We start from the raw sequence: 15,984 nt of genomic DNA, 5'->3' as shown, positions 1-15,984 counted from the left end.
CTTTCCCCTTTTTCTTTATTACGGAAGAAAATAAGTTATCGATTTCAACCACAAAGATAACTATTTGCATAAGATAGCTGATTATGTGCTGTAACTGGTCCAGATGGAATTAATTTGCTCGAAATATATTATATAATTTTCTTAAACAGGTAAAGATTTCACATCCAGGACTATTTCTGGTTGATTAGAAAGCCCCGCTCTTGCCACAGCTGGCTCAGAAAGACGCACCGTGAATCCCCTGTCTGCGTGGTCAGAAATGAGTTGTTTCTAAAACCAATTGCAGGAGAGAACTGAGGTCCTTCCCGGCCATTTGGGAAAGGTGCAGGCGGAGGAAAGTGTCTCTTATTCAACAGACACCTGAATTGCGCTCCCTCATCCTGCGTCTCGTGGCCTAATTATTTCAGAAGGCGAGTTTCCCAGGTCAGGCATATTCATTTTTAGCCTTAATCACCTCATTTCTCTTGCCTCCTGATTGCGGTGCACAGTGCAACGTGCCACTCTTGCTGGGCCTTCAGGTCAGATGTGTGTCCTTCGGTCCGAGGTTCTCTCCCTTGCCCTGGACGAGGAAGACAGGCGCTCAAGATGCTGTCAGCAGCAGTCCCCTCTTCTAGGTCACGGCTGCAGCCCAACTCCCTGCGGGGCGGCGGGGAGGCCCAGGGCTGGGCTGCAGGGCACCCAGGGCACACTGCTGGGGGGACGTCTACTTCCTGAGAAAAGTCTGGAGCAGCTGGACACCCTGCTGAGATAGGGTGAAACTGGGGCGTGCGCATGTGTGTATTTATTAAATTGGTTATTTTGGTCTGTGTGTTTGAAGAAATTCATAAAAGCCCATAAATATAAAAATAACTTAGAAGGAAAGGTAGACAGATGAAGCCTTTATTTTGATCAGAGCTTGTATATGACTAGGTCCCAATGCCTCACTTGGCATAATAACTGTAAATGTAGGAATAAGAATACACTTATTTATATTTGTAGTTGTGGGCACTTACAGCATAATCGACACTTGTGTTAAAAGATCTGGCTATTTTCCAGAAGGGACAATCCTGGAGCAAGAAAACCCCTTGGAAGCCACTTTACACAGCTCACTCATTTACAGAGGAGGAGCCGGGCCAGACAGCTAGAGCGGTCTGCCCCAAGGCCAGAGCCGTGAGTTCAGAGTCTCCCGGCCCCTAGGGAGTACATCTCCACAGAGGCCTTGAACGACCTGTGGCTCCCCTCCCTCTCCTGCTCTGCACCCTGACAGTCGATCAAGGTCCTAGAAAGTTCAACTTTGGTTTCGCCACAACTAGAGTGCCCTGTGAGGCCTGGCCCTGAGCTGGGCATGCTGTGCTTCTCTGCGCCTGGGGCCCCAGACAGGCCCAGATCAGAGAGGTGGCGTGAAGTGTTTAGCTCAGTGCGCATGGGAGCTCTCTGGAGAGGTTTGCAATGATCCAGGCAGAGGGGGTCTTAAACCCCAAGCCTCTAACTTGAACAGCCAGAGCTGCCCAGACAGGTTCTCTTGGTCCTATCTGTGTACATTTGCGCATCCTTCCAGACACACCTGGATGCGGCGGGGCCTCCCCGACTGAGTCTGGAGCGTGTGCGACTGCTTGGCTGAGAAAGCAGATTGAGACATTTTCCCAGGTGATGGGACCTTCAGTCGATGCTTAGAAAGCAACTGCCTCCACCCTCCACGCCTCATGCTCGGCCGCGAGATGTGAGGAAATGGTGGCTCCTCGGCTCTCCGGGCTGGACAGCAGGTCTTCGTGCCGTAAGTGGTGGGGACTGACGTCTGTTTCCATCGCTCCCCCAGCCTCTGTACACTAGAGAGCCTCCATACTCTAGGAACAAAAACAAGGGGAGCTTAATAGAAAGAGATCTTTTTATTAAAAAACCATGACTGCAACTGCATTCATTCAACCTTAGAAATGTTGTGATGGGTTTTCAGCATGGCAATATATTTAGATGGGACTATGTCATTAATATAAAGAGCAGAAAAGAAACTATTAAACTAACACAATTTAAAACTGAGCAAACCCGGGTGTTTGATTAAAGTTTTTATACATTCTGTACACTTCAGCAGGTAACGTGGAACCTTAATATTATTGTTGATTTTTAATTTGCTCAAGGTGTGACATCTGAAATGCTAAAATTTCACTAATTTGTATTTGAAATTAGGAGGCAGATCCCCAAGGAGGATTTTCAGTCTGATTTTCTCAACTGTCTTTAGACTTCCCAGAGAAGTCTACAGCAAAACAGTAACTCAACTTAATGTCGGCCCGCGTGAGAGGCAATCTCCTCTTTCTCTGAGCTGTAATGCGGCACTCAATTTGTTGAAGTTGAGTTGAATGTAAATACATATGGTGAATATTAACTTTGAAGATCCGGCCTAATTCCATATATTTTTTAAAGCCTGCATATTTTTCTAGAAGGTTTTCAAATTTTAAAAAGCCCAGTTCCCTGGGTCAAGTATGACACATTGCGTTTTCTTTAAAGGGTAGGTTTATTTTTCCATGATTGATAATTAGTGGAACATCTTCCCCCAATAACACACGACCATCACCGCAGGCCGGGGGGGACCTCCCCCGCTCGGGCCTGGTGGGGCCCAGGCTCTGCAGGAAATGTGAGTGTCATCTGGCTTGTTCCTCTCAGCAGCCTGTTCCCAGCCCATCCTGGCCCCCCAACGCCATCATCTGGTTTCAGATTTGGGCCCACCCTCCTCACCCAGGCTTTCAAAACTGGCTCCTGCAAAAGACTGGCAGATGCATGGGCTGGTGGGCTGGAGGGCATCATCAGAGCTGTTTCTTACCGAGTTGGAAACCGAGACACTGCCCCCTCGCAGACGGGAGCTCACCGGGCTTGCGGAAATGACTTACTGTAACACGACGGTTTGAATGGCCAAATTACAGCAACTCATTTTCATTCTCATCACAGCCGCTGGAATTCTGATATGCTGACATCCAGAATTATTGCTCTGTCGTTTAAAAAAAAAGAATGAGTGGGAATGTTTTGAACATTCCCCTCCAAGATACGAAACAATGATAACACAGTGGGCCCCTCTGATGCGAGGGGAGCCCCGGGGCCAGTGAGCGATGGGTGCCGTTGTGGGAGGGGTCCTTCTTCCCACTCACGCAAGGCAGTGTGGGCAGCTTCTTCTGAGTGTGAATCATCAAACAAGCCCTAGTCTGGGTGAAATACCTTTAAGACTTCCCCTTAAACTCTTAGAGATCTATCTTGTCTGCTGCAAGGAGCCTCATTTTCATGTTGGAACAGATGGGGCAAAATTGTCATTAACGGAAACTGACAACTCTAAAACTGAAATATAGATTTAGAAAGGAATCTAATGAATTAAATCAATGTTATTGCAGTGAAAGCCAAAGAAATTATTAGTGATTTGTAAAGTTACCCTGTATTTTAACCTCGGTATATTTTAGTCTGGGCCATTTTAGCATTCGCAATACTTTTTCTCTCTCGTGGTTTATGTCTGACTATGCAATACACTCGTCTTAATTTCTCTCCCCTCCTGACACCGCGACTGCGGGACGGCCAGGACCGGCTCTGGACGCTCCCCAGGTCTCGTTGGAGCCGAGGAACCCCGCACCCCACAAGCGGAGGCCTCGTCGTGACCTTGTGGGGTCTCTTCAAAGACACGCAAGAGTAAGCTCATGGTATTTTTTATTTTTTAATTTTTTTAGTGAGGAGAATCTGATTTTAAAAACAACCCAAAACTCTAAGGCTGTTTTAAGTAATAAATGGGAGGAAAAGCACTTCCAGCTGTCCAATTCTTAGATACTTTTCATGATCATATCAAACCAATTACACAAACCAATCCAGAGCACCCTTGGCCTTCCTGCTGCTGAACCCGAGGGAGGACAAAGTGGAACCCTCTGGGCCGCCAGGCGTTGAGGGGTGGTCTGGAGGCCTGGGGTCCCTGGCATCACCCTGGGTCTGCGAGATCTCCAGGAAAGGAAGGGGGCTTGGGCTGTCCCCGGTTATACAGCAGGTCCTTGATCCCTAAATACTCACCCATGCAGCCATTGCTGATGGGCCTCTCTCCGTGCAGGGCCTAGCTCTGGTCCTGGGGACACGGAAGTGGCCAAGATGGACAAGGCCTCCATGTCCTGAGGCGTCCTTTGTGCTTGGGGAGAGGCGGGATGTACAGCCAACAAGGAAACAGGTACCTTCATCTCAGCCAGTGTAAGAACCAGAACGGAGACGACAGAGAGGGACTTGGGCTGTGCACACGGGTGTGCACATATCTGTTCAATACCCTGCTTTCAGTTCTTCTGAGTGTATGCTCACAAATGGTGTTGCTGACTCGTGTGGTAATTGTATGTTTAATTTTTTTGAGGAACTGCCGTATCATCTTCCACGGTGTAGAGGGATTCATATTCAACACCAGTCAAACCCTGTCACTCTTCTCTTAACCCCTTCTGGCCCACTCCATTGCACTCAGAGGAGAATCCAGATCCTTCTCTGGCCTTGCAGACCCTCAACGTCCTCTCGTGCCCCTCTCCCCACCATTCTCCAGGCCCATGGCCTCCTGTTTCTCCTTTAGCACTCCTGCTCCTGCTTCCTCCAAGCCACAGGGCCTTTGCACTTGTTATTCTCTCTGTTGGGGATACTCCCGTCTCACCAGCTCAAATCTCACCTGGATTGGCGCCTACATTGCCTCCTCCGAGAGTTTCCTGACCCCTCAGTGGCAGGTGGCCCCTGAGCCCCAGCAGCGCCCTGTCTCATTCCTGTTTCATTTCCATCATTACACTAGTCACCCCTGCCCCGATTATGGTACCTGTTTGCTTGTTGCTGGCCTGTCTGCCTCTGCCCTGGCCTCCAGAATGGCGATCCTGTGGGGCCTGGCTAGCTGAGCACACAGGCCCCTCGCCTGGGCCTGGGCACGCGGTGGCTGCAGAGCGGCTGGAAGAGGGCCCCACTTCTTCTTCCACGGAGGCTCCCGTGCCCCAGCAGGGGGAGGACCCCTGACTGTCCCTCCTTTGAAGCATTTTGCAACCTGTGACCATTAATCAGCCCTGTGTGGCCATTCGTTTGGTGTCCACCGTTGCCTCCCTCCTGTGAGTGCCGGGGGCCAGGCCACATCTGCCTGGTCCCTGTGGGCGCCTGGAGCCAGTTCAGAGCCTAACCAGAGAAGGTGCTCAGTAAAGCTTCGGAGACTGGGCCCCAAGCATCCTGGGGAAGGCAGGCATCTTCTGCCCAGTGACTCCAAGGCGCCTTTGCTGGCTCCCCGTGTGGCGGCTGCAGTCCCAGCCCCCAGGGCTGTGGGGGCCACCGAGGTGCCTGCAGGGCGGGGGAAGCAGACCTTGGCCACCAAGGGCGCCCCCTCCTGCAGAGAGGCTGGCTCGGATGGAGGCCGGGACAGCAGCCCAGAGTGGGAGGGGAGCAGAGGCCACAGGCGGGCTGTGCAGCGTGTGTGCCTTGCGGAAAAGTGACGCACAGCAGACGCCCGCCTGAGTGTGTCAGCAGAGGCTGCACTGGGCCTTCCACGCCCCCGGAATCAAGGACATCTGTTGATCCAAATGGAACTAGATGGGGAGAAGTTCCCTGTGCATCGATGCCTCAAAAGGCCTCAAACAAAAGGCTTACTGTCACGGCTTCTGCACCGCCCCGTCCAGGCCTTCTTCTGGTCTCTGTACGAGGCCACCAGGGCAGTCAGCTCTTCAACCACCTGCTCCCTGATGGTGGTCCACCCAGGGGAGGCTCCTCGTGCACCTCTGATGACAGAACCCAGCACACAGCCCCGGCTCCGGGAAAGGAAACCTGCCGGCTGCTTGGCCTAACATGGGCCTTGCCTACCTGCCAGGTCTGAGCAGCCGGGCCACTCAGGGGAGGGACACACAGCCAGGGCCCCTCGCTCCTCCAGGGCCTCACCTGATGACCCCAGCTCCAGCCGGCCCAAGCGGAAGGGAAGCCTCGGGGAAGATGGAAAGTGACCTCTCCGCCTGTGGCCGGGGCCTGGCTGAGCCCACCTTGTCTCTCCCAGACCCTCCTAGGTGAAGATGGTGGGCCCAGCCCGAAGGGGCCACCCAGCTCCCGGGGGCAAAGGGATAGGATAAAGAGACTGCTCAAGGAGACTCAGAAGACCTGGGTGGGCCTCGTCCCAGCACTACCCTTGACGTGCTGTGCATCACTGGGCAAGTCATTGAAACTCTCTGAGCCAATTCCGCCTCTGTGAAGTGGAGATGATAAGTTACATTTAACCTCACAGGATCACCGTGAGGATTTCAGGAGATCATGTACACTGAGCACTTTATACGTTAAGTGTCACCCAAATGCCTACTCTCACTGTCATCTGGACATCATGGTCTCTTGGGGCCTCAGCACCAGATACAAAGTGGCACTTGGCACACGTTCTTCGTTGTCTCTACAGCCTCTCCGCAGGACTGGTTTTGTCACGGCCATGTTTTCGGATGAGGAGACAGACTCGGGCCGTGGAGCCCTGGCCCAGCGTCACACAGCTTCCATTTGAATCCAAGCTGACCTTGCACTCGACCCACTGGCCCAGACGACACCCACAGTCAGTGCCCTTCATGAAACCTGCGTTGAGTCCATTGGCTCAAGAGCCCACTGCGGGTGCTCAGGAGACACAGGGCAAACCAGAGTCCCTCTCCACAGACGTCAAAGCGGGGGTGCCCAGGTGACGGGCGGGTTACCGCAGGTGAGAGTTTTTGTTTCCAAGCCCTGCCTTTTGAAACCCCAATAGTTGGCACCTAATGGGACAAATGACAAGCAGGCAGTCGCCCTGGCTCATGTGGGGAGCCCTACAGCACTCCCCCAGCCAGCTCTGGGATGGGCAGCCTCCTTCCCCCCTGGCTCAGGGGAGCCTGGGAAAATCTCACTGTTGGTCCTCGTTGACACATGTAAGAGTGAGCAATGACTGCCTGGAGGATGGGGCTGTGGGTGTTGAGGATGGAGTCTCATTCTGTTACAGGCGCCCCCACACCAGCACAGAGACATCTTTAAAAACTATGATTGACCATCATACCTTTTGTTTGAATCCAACCACCCTCATAACGGCATTTCTGCACCCTCTGTAAATTCACCAGTGGGGACAGAGCCTACCGTGTCCCTGCCTTCCCTTATGAGAGGCTCTCTGTGGATCTACTGAACCTGGAAGACAGAAGGAAACTGGCTCTCCTTCAAAGAGACAGATATTCTTCACTGGACAATGAAAGGAATTGAACTCATTATGTTTCCCTTTTTTGCCTTGGCTGCCGGGAAGCTCAGAAGTAGCATTAATACTTAATCCTGAATTCAGGATTCCCTCTTGACTTCATCTTTTGCCTCTAGTGATCTTACTATGCCTGTATCACACATGTATCAAACAGATGCTGGCAGGAGGAAGACTACAGGTTTTAGATAACTCTACAAAGGAAGACGCTCCTCAGCACCCTCTCCAAGGCCCTCCCCTGCTGTGGAGTCTGGCCCCTACATTCACCACTTTGGCACTCGAGAGAACCCCACCCCTGTCCTCCACTCAGCGGTCGTGTCCTCCGCGAGCTGAGCACCCCTCTCCCAGCAGGGCCTGTGCTTCTGCCTCAGATGCTGTGTCTGGCAGCACGCAGGTGTCAGAAAACCTGGGAGAAGTGCAGAGCGAGAGCGAGTCTTCTCTGTGATGGCGTGGGGCTCAGCCCTCTCGCGGCCGTGCCTGTTCCCTCTAAAACACGCTTCCCGGGGTGAAGGACTGCCCTCCTCGGGTTCAAAAAAAATGGAGCAAATTTTCCTTTACTAATTTAGTCACATACGACAATAAATCCCAGAAATATGTCTTATGTATATTCCGCATTACCTTTTGCAGACAAATACAAAAACATGGTCAACATTTGCAATAAAATTATCATAGAAATGCCATCTCAAATCTTATTTTCTTTTTTCCAATGTGCATTTCACAAATAACTTGTATTAAAATTATGTTTTACAGAGTAGAAATAGAAAACAAATACCCCTGGTAATTTAAATAGGCATTTGCATAACATGACTAGAACACTTTAGAAAAACGCACAGCATCGGAAAATATGAGTTCAAAAACACTTAAATACAAGTGATTTTAATAAGTCTAATATGAAAAATGCCTTTTGGCTGTATTAATTAGTGAGTTAAAATGTGTTGATCTTGGAATGTTTTCCCGCTGGCAGGTCTGGAGGTCTGTGTCGGGTTCTCTTTCGTTTGTGCGCAGGTCCGCCCCTCATGTGCCCACCGTGGCACTGGCCTGGCAGTGCTTCTGCACGTGTCTGCAGCAAGGTCAAACCTGAGGAGGACGGTGGAATAAGTGTCGCAGTCGCCAAGGGCCTTGGGCGTGTCCCACTTAGGTGTGAAATGGGGCTGAGTGGTTCCCCCCCCCCCGCGTCAGAGCGCACAGGCCTGGGTTCCCAGGGGGTGGGCAGGGAGAGACAGAGAGATGGTCTGGCTGGCCGAGCCTTTCCTGCCGCTGCCTGGGCATTGCAGAGCCCGCTCCCTCCCCTCCTTCTCTGAAAGGACTTGCCCGTGCCCTAGAGTTAGCTTGGGCGTGGACCCTTTGTGGGCTGATTTGCTGTGATGACGTGCTGTGGACCCTATCTTTCTACAGGGCGTCTTTGTGCATTTTTTTTTTACAGTTCTCTTTTTCTTTCCATTTCTGGGTTGTTCTCCAGTTTGGTACAGCAGGTCAGCTCTGAGTGGGTCCCGTGAAAGCGATGGCCTTATGGCCACAAAGCGCAAACACAGCTGACAAGCCCCAAAGCCAGGCCACTTGAAGACCGCTGTTTTTCCCATGGAGGAGTCTGCTGCCACTTAAGGATTCAGGCTCTGTGCAGCGATTGCTCATCAAAAACACGGAAGATGCATATTTATTTCTGCAATTTAGTTGGAATACCCTTCTGAGAACCCGCAGTAGAGGCGCCTTCGGTGCACAGCTTCTGAGCTGTTAAAATTTTCATTCTAGGTCCCCAGGAAACAGTGCATTAAACACGTCGCTGCATCTTCCCCTCACCAGCTCCCTGCTTGCCCAGCTCTCCCGAGACCTGGTGGGAAAATGAGAACATGGGAGCCTTGAGGAATGGTCTGTGAAGGGGGAGGCCCAGCGAGGAAGGTGCTGGAACAAATGGCCCGCGCCAAGCCGTGGTCTGCTCCGCCTAGCGCCCGGTCCTGGGGCATGCTCTCCATCTGCCCGCCCCACCAACGCTGCCGCCAGCTGAGGCCCCTTCAGCTCCGGCGCCTTCTCCGGCCACTCAAGCGGTGTGTGACGGCCGTCACGGACTGTCCAAGGTGGACTTAGGGATCAACCCTGCCATTTGACAGGTGGAGAAACTGAGGCCCGGAGGGGTGGTGACTTGCCTGGTGACAAGATGCCACGTTCCCTGGCCCCAGGCAGGGCCCTCTCCTCAACGGCTGAGCTGCCTTCAGGAACAGGAGCCGTATCTTTAAAACAATCTTTACTTTAGAACAGTTTTAGATTTACAGAAAAGTTGTTCAGACAGTACAGAGAGTTCCCATATAGTTAACATCTTCTATTACCATGAGGTACATGTGTCATAAAGGAGGAGCCCGTGCTGACACATTATTATTAACTACAGTCCACGCTTTATTGAGATGTCCTTGGTCTTTACCTAATGTCCTTTTTCTGTCCCAGGATCCCATGTAAGACACCACATTATGTCGAGTCATCATGCATCCTTAGGATTTTCCAGACTCTAACACTTTCCCTGACCTTCCTTGTTTTTAAGGACCTTGACAGACGTGAGGACTCCTGGTCAGGCATTCTGTAGAACGTCCCTCATTGAGGGTTTGTCTGATGTTTTCTCCTGGTTAGACTGAGGGAAGGGTTTCCTGGGAGGAAGACCGCAGAGGTGAAGCGCCATTCTTATCACACGACACTGTCGACACGACTCGTTACCGCTGATGCTGCCCCCGGAGCACCCGGCTGAGGTCAGGCTTCCACAGTGAAGCTGCTCTTTCTCATCCCCCGTCTCCACAGGGTGCACGTGGGGAGGAAGGTGCTCTGTGCAGCCCACACCTAAGGAGTGGGAACTAGAACCCCCCTCCTTGGCTATCTGTGTATCTCTGTAGGGCATCTCCATCAATCATGGGGAATTCTGCACAGGAGCTTTCTCTATTCTCATCCATTTATTTATTTATTTGATAATCATTTATTTATATCAGTATGGACTCATGGGTATTTATTTTATACTTTGGCTTATAATCCAATACTACAGTATTTATTTTGTGGCTCAAATTATTCCACCTTTGGCCATTGGGAGCTCTTTCAGTGGCTCCTGTGTCCCTTTGACTCATTCCCATCATTGTGTGTGTGTGTGTGTGTGTGTGAGTGTGTGTGTGTGTGTGTGTATTTTGAGCACTTTCTTATTTTCTCATACTCTAAGATGCTCCAGGATCACCTTATATATTTCCTATTGCAGTCCCAGAATCAGCCGTTTCTCTAAGGCGCCTTGGCTGTTATTTTTGAGAATGGTAATAGAAACCAAGGGCTGGGTGTGAGGTGTGCCATTATTACTGGGGTGTCATTGCCTCTTGGCCCCCTCAGCTGACAGAGCAAGGACATGTGTGTGTACACTACTCCTGCAAATACCCGGCTCTGTGAACAGTTCCACATGCATCTGTCTGCATCTGTATTAAGCTAGACAGGAGCTCACACTGATGTCCTCAACTCTGCTCCAGTCCCATGGATCATTCTAGCCTGCCCTGCTTGCTTGCTGCAAGGCGTCGACTTTCCAGGTGAAGAGTGAGGCTCTGAGATGGAAGTGACCCACTCAGTCACACCTCAGCTCAGGAGTGAACAGTAGAGCCCATATCGCACGCCTGGCCTGGCCTGGCCTGCAGCAAAGATGTACCCTCCTTGGGCCAGTGGTTGGAGCATGAGGACCGTGTTTTCCTGGTGAGCAGGAGGGGGGGTGGGTGGTCCTGCCCAGGCAGCAAGAGGGCCAGGGCCTCAGGAGGCCGACAGATCAGGAAGTCCCACAGGGGGTCACTGAAACTTGGTCAGCCAAGAGTCACAGCCCAGGGACGCACACATTTCCACTGTCCCATCACCCTGACCCACCTGGCCCGGAGATGTGGCCCAGGTAAGCCCACTCTAGCTGATGCTGGCTGTTCCCTGCCCACAGCTCTCATGCCTTAGCGGGCCAGCGCACCCCTGCTGGGCGGATAGCCAGACACAGAGGCTCCACGTCTCGTCCCTGCAAAACCTCCACAGCCAGAGGGCCAGGTAACCAGCTCCTGGGGGCCGACAGGATTCAGTCACAACAGCCTGACTCCCCGCCACGGGGCCATCCCGAGGGCGGTGCGAAGCACCTCCGGGCTCGGGGCCTGCAGGCTGCCTGCCTTGTTTGGCTGCCTCTCCCCTCTTCTTATCCCACCAGGGCTCAGTGGGACTGCCTCCCAAATGAACGACTTACACCACATCCTCATCTCAGGCTCTGCTTTGGGGTGACCCAAACCAGGACCCCAACACCCAAACCAGCCCTTTCTGATTTGCTCTCTGGGGACCAGGCTGCTTCAGGCTGACGGCCCTCTCTCTGCTGCTGGCCGGGCAGAGTGGCTGTCAGGACAGAGGCTCGGGGTCTGGGGCTTCCAGGTGGGCCCAGAGGGGCGGCGGGCTGGAGGTGCAGGTCTGGAGGTCATGAGAGGGTTTAAGCTACTCACCATCTTGCTTGCTCACGTTGGAGAAGTGTTAGGAGTGCAACACGGCCCCCGTGGTCTAGCTGGGGAAGGTTCTAGAAAGGAAGAGGGAGAGATCGGCTTAGTTCTGAGAACCCTTTGAAAGCCGTCCTTCCCACCGTGTGAGAGGGCAGGGACACCACCTGTCAGTGTAGACAGATGAAGCCATGCGAGGGGCCGAGGGATGCTGGAGTCTGTGCTTGCACCTCCAGAGTCCCCGTGACCTCTCCACAAAGCCTCCATCAGTCGGAGGAGCGCTCCGGGGTCCCACGAAGGGCGACGGTCGGCTGATGATAGGTCGAGGTGTGCCCATATGGAGTGGCACACTGGCTGTCCCCCCAACCTGAGGATGAACGGCATTTGTCAGGAAGCTTCCCATGGGCCTGCAAAGATGCAGCTTCTGACTCATCCACACCTCCGCCACGCTCTCGCCTGTCAGAGGCCGCCAGCTGCGCCACCCTGTGCCACCAGCTTCAGAGCCCCTCACCACCTGGCTGACCAGCTGAGCCCCTGGGGGCCTGGCCTGGACCCTCTCCCTGACCTTTGTGCAGAAGTCCACACACACACACCGTATACACACATGCGTGTGTACACACGTGCGGTTACACCCACCCAGCACGCACTAAACATCCCTTCTGCTTTGCTGTACAAAGTCTTTTTCCTTCACAGTTGATCTCTCTGACCAGCCCCACCAGCTCCGGCCACAGCCCCCAGCCCACAGGTTCCTTTCAGGGGCCTGGCCCCTCTGCTTGTCCCCAGGGCTCTCCAGAGAGCGGCTCAGGGCTCCTGTGAGATTCTGCGTTGACTCTAGAAGGGTTCCCAGGTGTCCTGATTCCCACCATCCTTGTGAACTGGATTAGAGAACCCTTAACAGATAAAGCCTGGAGTCCTCTCTGCTTGTCGGACAGGGAGCAATTATGAGCGAGGTCTTAAGAGATAAGTGCAACAGGATGCCCCAGCCAGGAGCTCAAAGGTGGTTCCAGCGAGGCTTTCCAACAATACCCGGCCGCAGGCGGAGCGATTTCCCTGGCTTTGGACGCTGAACTATGAGCCTCTCAGTGAAATCTTTTCATATCAGGATAAGACCTGGGTAGCTCTTAATCCTTTAATTCTACCAGTTGGCCAGGAGCTAGAATTGGATTTGGAACCTAAGGGAGGGAGAGGGGGAAAATGAACAGAGGAATTTAAAACTCTTCCAAGCTGGGCCAGCTCCCTTTTCCTGCCCCAGCCCAGGCAGGGATCATGCCCATGGGGCAGCTGTGGTCAGGGTGCCCCTGGCCTCCCCTCTACAGAGAGATGTCCAGACTGGGGGTGTCAGGCCGGGGACGCCAGGGATCACTGAGCAGAGGGTCGGAGCCAAGCTGGGAAGATGGGGAGGTCTTTTAGTGAGAGATCCCTTTGCTCATGGGGTAGAGGCAGTGAGGTGCTCCACCCATATTGGCCCCCCCCAAAAGTAGGGATAATGAAGATCATCTTTGTCATGGGCAACAGACGCTTCTCTGCATCTCTGTGAGTGTTGTACAGAAGCATCTTTGAAGAGTCAATAACCAGGCAAGTGAAAAGTGTGCCCTGGTCACACCCCTGTGGTCCAGGCAGAAGCCCCCACCCTCTAGCCAGCCTTCCACCCCCGCTCCTCCCAACACAGTGCCACAAGGAGCTGCCACTGCCTGGAGCCGCAACACCTGCTCCCCGGCCTGTTGGCAGCCTCACCCTTGGCAATGTGAGGCCAAGGAGGTCTCCTTCAGAAAGAGGAGTCGGGTGAGCAGGGGAGCGAGTTGGGAGGATGGGCTAGACGTCCCACAGGGAGGCCCTGAGCCCTGAGAGCCTCACGTTGGAGTCACCGATGTGACGCATCTCACTGGACCGTCCTAATGCACGTCCCAAAAGCAGAATGGACGCCACGACCATGGCCTTGGGAAAGGCGTCTGCTTCAGGCTTCACTCACTCATTCATTCATTCACTCACTCAGTCAACAGGTGCGTGTTGAGCTCTGCAGCCGACCCTGGGCTCCGTGCGGGGCAGGGCGAGGGGCAGCTTGGTTCCTGCCCTCCAAGAGACCCAGTGACCAGAGGGGAAACAGGTGGGAGTCGCCAGTTACACAGCAGCATGAGTGCACTGGACAGAGGGAGCACTGGGGCCCACCCAGACCGGGGGCAGTCACAGAAGGCTTCCAGAAGGAGCTGAGTCCTGCCAGTGGAGCGGGAGCTGCCTGGTAAGAAGTCATCCCACTCTCCGTCTGGATCTTCTCCTTCTCGTCCAGGAGCTCTGGGGAAGAGGGGTGAGGAAGGGACACCGAGAGGAAGGAGAGTAAGAATCCGTCCCTGGATCCCCGGAATAGTAATGAATCAAAAGCCAAGGATTATGCCTCTGCCCAGACATTTTAAGCCAGAAACTCAGAAGGGAGGGGGCTAAGATGGGAGCCAGGTCCTCAAACCCAGCAGGGAGACACCTGCCCCAGTGGAGGCCTGTGACAGGGAGGTGGAGGAACGGCTGTTCCCCACAGAGGGACAGGTCTGGCCCCGGCCGTCCAAGGCCTAGGATTCAGCACACGGACAGCTGCATCCCCACTCACATCACTTGCCTCTCCCCACCCCAGCCAGCCCCCTAACCCCACCCTGCACACCCACCGCCCCCGGGCCCTGGGGGACCATTTGGGTAAAGGCAGCTGTCCCCCCGTGCTGGTTATTGATTTAATTTCTGTTTACTTCGCTGTAAGCTTAATTTGCTGTGTTAATGGCATTTTAATCCACTTGCCCGTTGCATGGGGCTGATAATACCACACTTTTGTGCTGCAGCAGTGACATTTCTCTGCATCCCGGTCCTTCGGCCGGTGGGGCCAGGCATCATTCCAGAGAGTGCTCCCCTCCCCTGCCCACGTGTGACACCCACGGCCAGCCTCTGAGGATGGGAGACGTTGCTCCCTGCTGTCTGAGTCTTCAAGAAAGCCCTCTGGAGCGGAGGGGGCTGTCACTGAGCCCAGAGGGACATGGACTGCTCCTGTGGCTGAGCTGTGTGGGGGTTCAGGCAGAGAGAGTGGCCTCAGGGACCTGGGCCTGCCTTGGTCAGACGTGGCTCCCTGGTGGGGGTCAGCCTTGAGCAGGGTCTTTGAAATCAAAGACAGAAACAAGCCGGACCAATTGAGGGATTCCAGAAAAATTTAGCCAAATCTGACTCCTCCATCTGGGGTCAGACTCTCTGTTAGCTGTGTCCGTGCCCTTGTCCCAAAACACCGTCCACCCTCAGGATGGTGGCAGCTTCTGCCTTTCTGTGAGTCATGGACACGTAAACAGGGGCACCGTGGGAGGGGTGCCGGCTCGGCCCCAGAAGGTCTGCGTGGAAACCAACAAGCCATCAGTTCCACATCTGGAGAGTGGGGATTCGATCGGCCGGGCCAGCATCCAGACTTGAGGTGACCTAGGCCGTGCTGGGGAGACCCTGAGCCCTGCCCACGTGGTGGTCACTGGGGCAGCGACCAGGAGGGATCCCGTGGGGCAGACCTGGACCTCTGTGATGCCCACGGCCCGGAGGCAGGCAGAGGGCTGCCTTAATCTAGGGTCATGGGCTTTGCACCCGGACTGCTGTCTCAGTGAGCCAGAGATTGGCCCCTGACCCGAGGACCGCCCCCCATGGGCGTGGTGGTGGTGAGAGGGCCGCCTGCCAGCGGGTGCTGTCCCTGGAGAGTGAGCAAGGACCCGCACAGCCTCTCTGTGCAGGAGGGGACGGTGCTTGAGAGCATGTCCCAGGCTGGGCACAGAGCTGGGATCCCCGAGACACGACCGAAAGGTGACAAAGTCAGAGGAGGGGGGCCTGAGGGAGCATCTGTGAAGCCCCAGGTCCCAGGCAGTGGCCCAGGCACTCTCCTTGTGTTGTTATTGTTAAGCCTTGGAACAATGCCATGGTTTTCTCCTTGTGTGGAAAATGTAAGTGCAGCCCAGAGGAGGCAGGCAGCGCCTCGGGGTCCCACAGCTGGGCCGGCGCAGTGGGCAGGACCGGATGTACATGTCTCCATCTCCCTGTTTGGACTGTGGGGCCCTCATTATAGGTGTATGTGGCTTGCACACACACACGCACACATGCAAACACCAGACACCCACCTACTGCCCAGGTGCTCGGCACTCTGGCAGAGGGGCACTCCCAGGGCTGGGGCCCAGGCCGCCCCTGGTGGTGTCACTGCTCATTGAGGTACATAGCCTGTAATGACTCTGGGCATCTCCAGGATTAATGGCCCTCAGCGACACCCTGGGTCATTAGGCACCAGGAAGCCCCACACCTCAGCGGCTCCTGCTCAGGTGGGAGAAGTTAGAGAGCTAACAACAGTGTCTAACAAGGAGGGCAGTC

The 15,984-nt window shown here is 54.1% G+C and overlaps 1 long non-coding RNA gene across 1 annotated transcript; it reads right to left on the bottom strand.

The window, feature by feature from the left end:
* Positions 1-856: 856 nt before the first annotated feature.
* LOC139042188 (uncharacterized) lies at positions 857-14,197 on the bottom strand. The gene is made up of 4 exons (XR_011498610.1): positions 11,790-14,197; positions 11,632-11,702; positions 2,856-8,242; positions 857-1,820 (listed from the first exon to the last, which is right to left on the bottom strand). It is a non-coding gene; the product is annotated as an uncharacterized lncRNA (long non-coding RNA).
* Positions 14,198-15,984: the final 1,787 nt, after the last annotated feature.

This window comes from Equus asinus, chromosome 26 (genome assembly GCF_041296235.1).
Source record: "Equus asinus isolate D_3611 breed Donkey chromosome 26, EquAss-T2T_v2, whole genome shotgun sequence".
NCBI classification, from domain to species: Eukaryota; Metazoa; Chordata; class Mammalia; order Perissodactyla; family Equidae; genus Equus; species Equus asinus.
The sequence above is the reverse complement of the archived record's forward strand: the minus strand, read 5'-3'. Positions and strand labels throughout refer to the sequence as shown.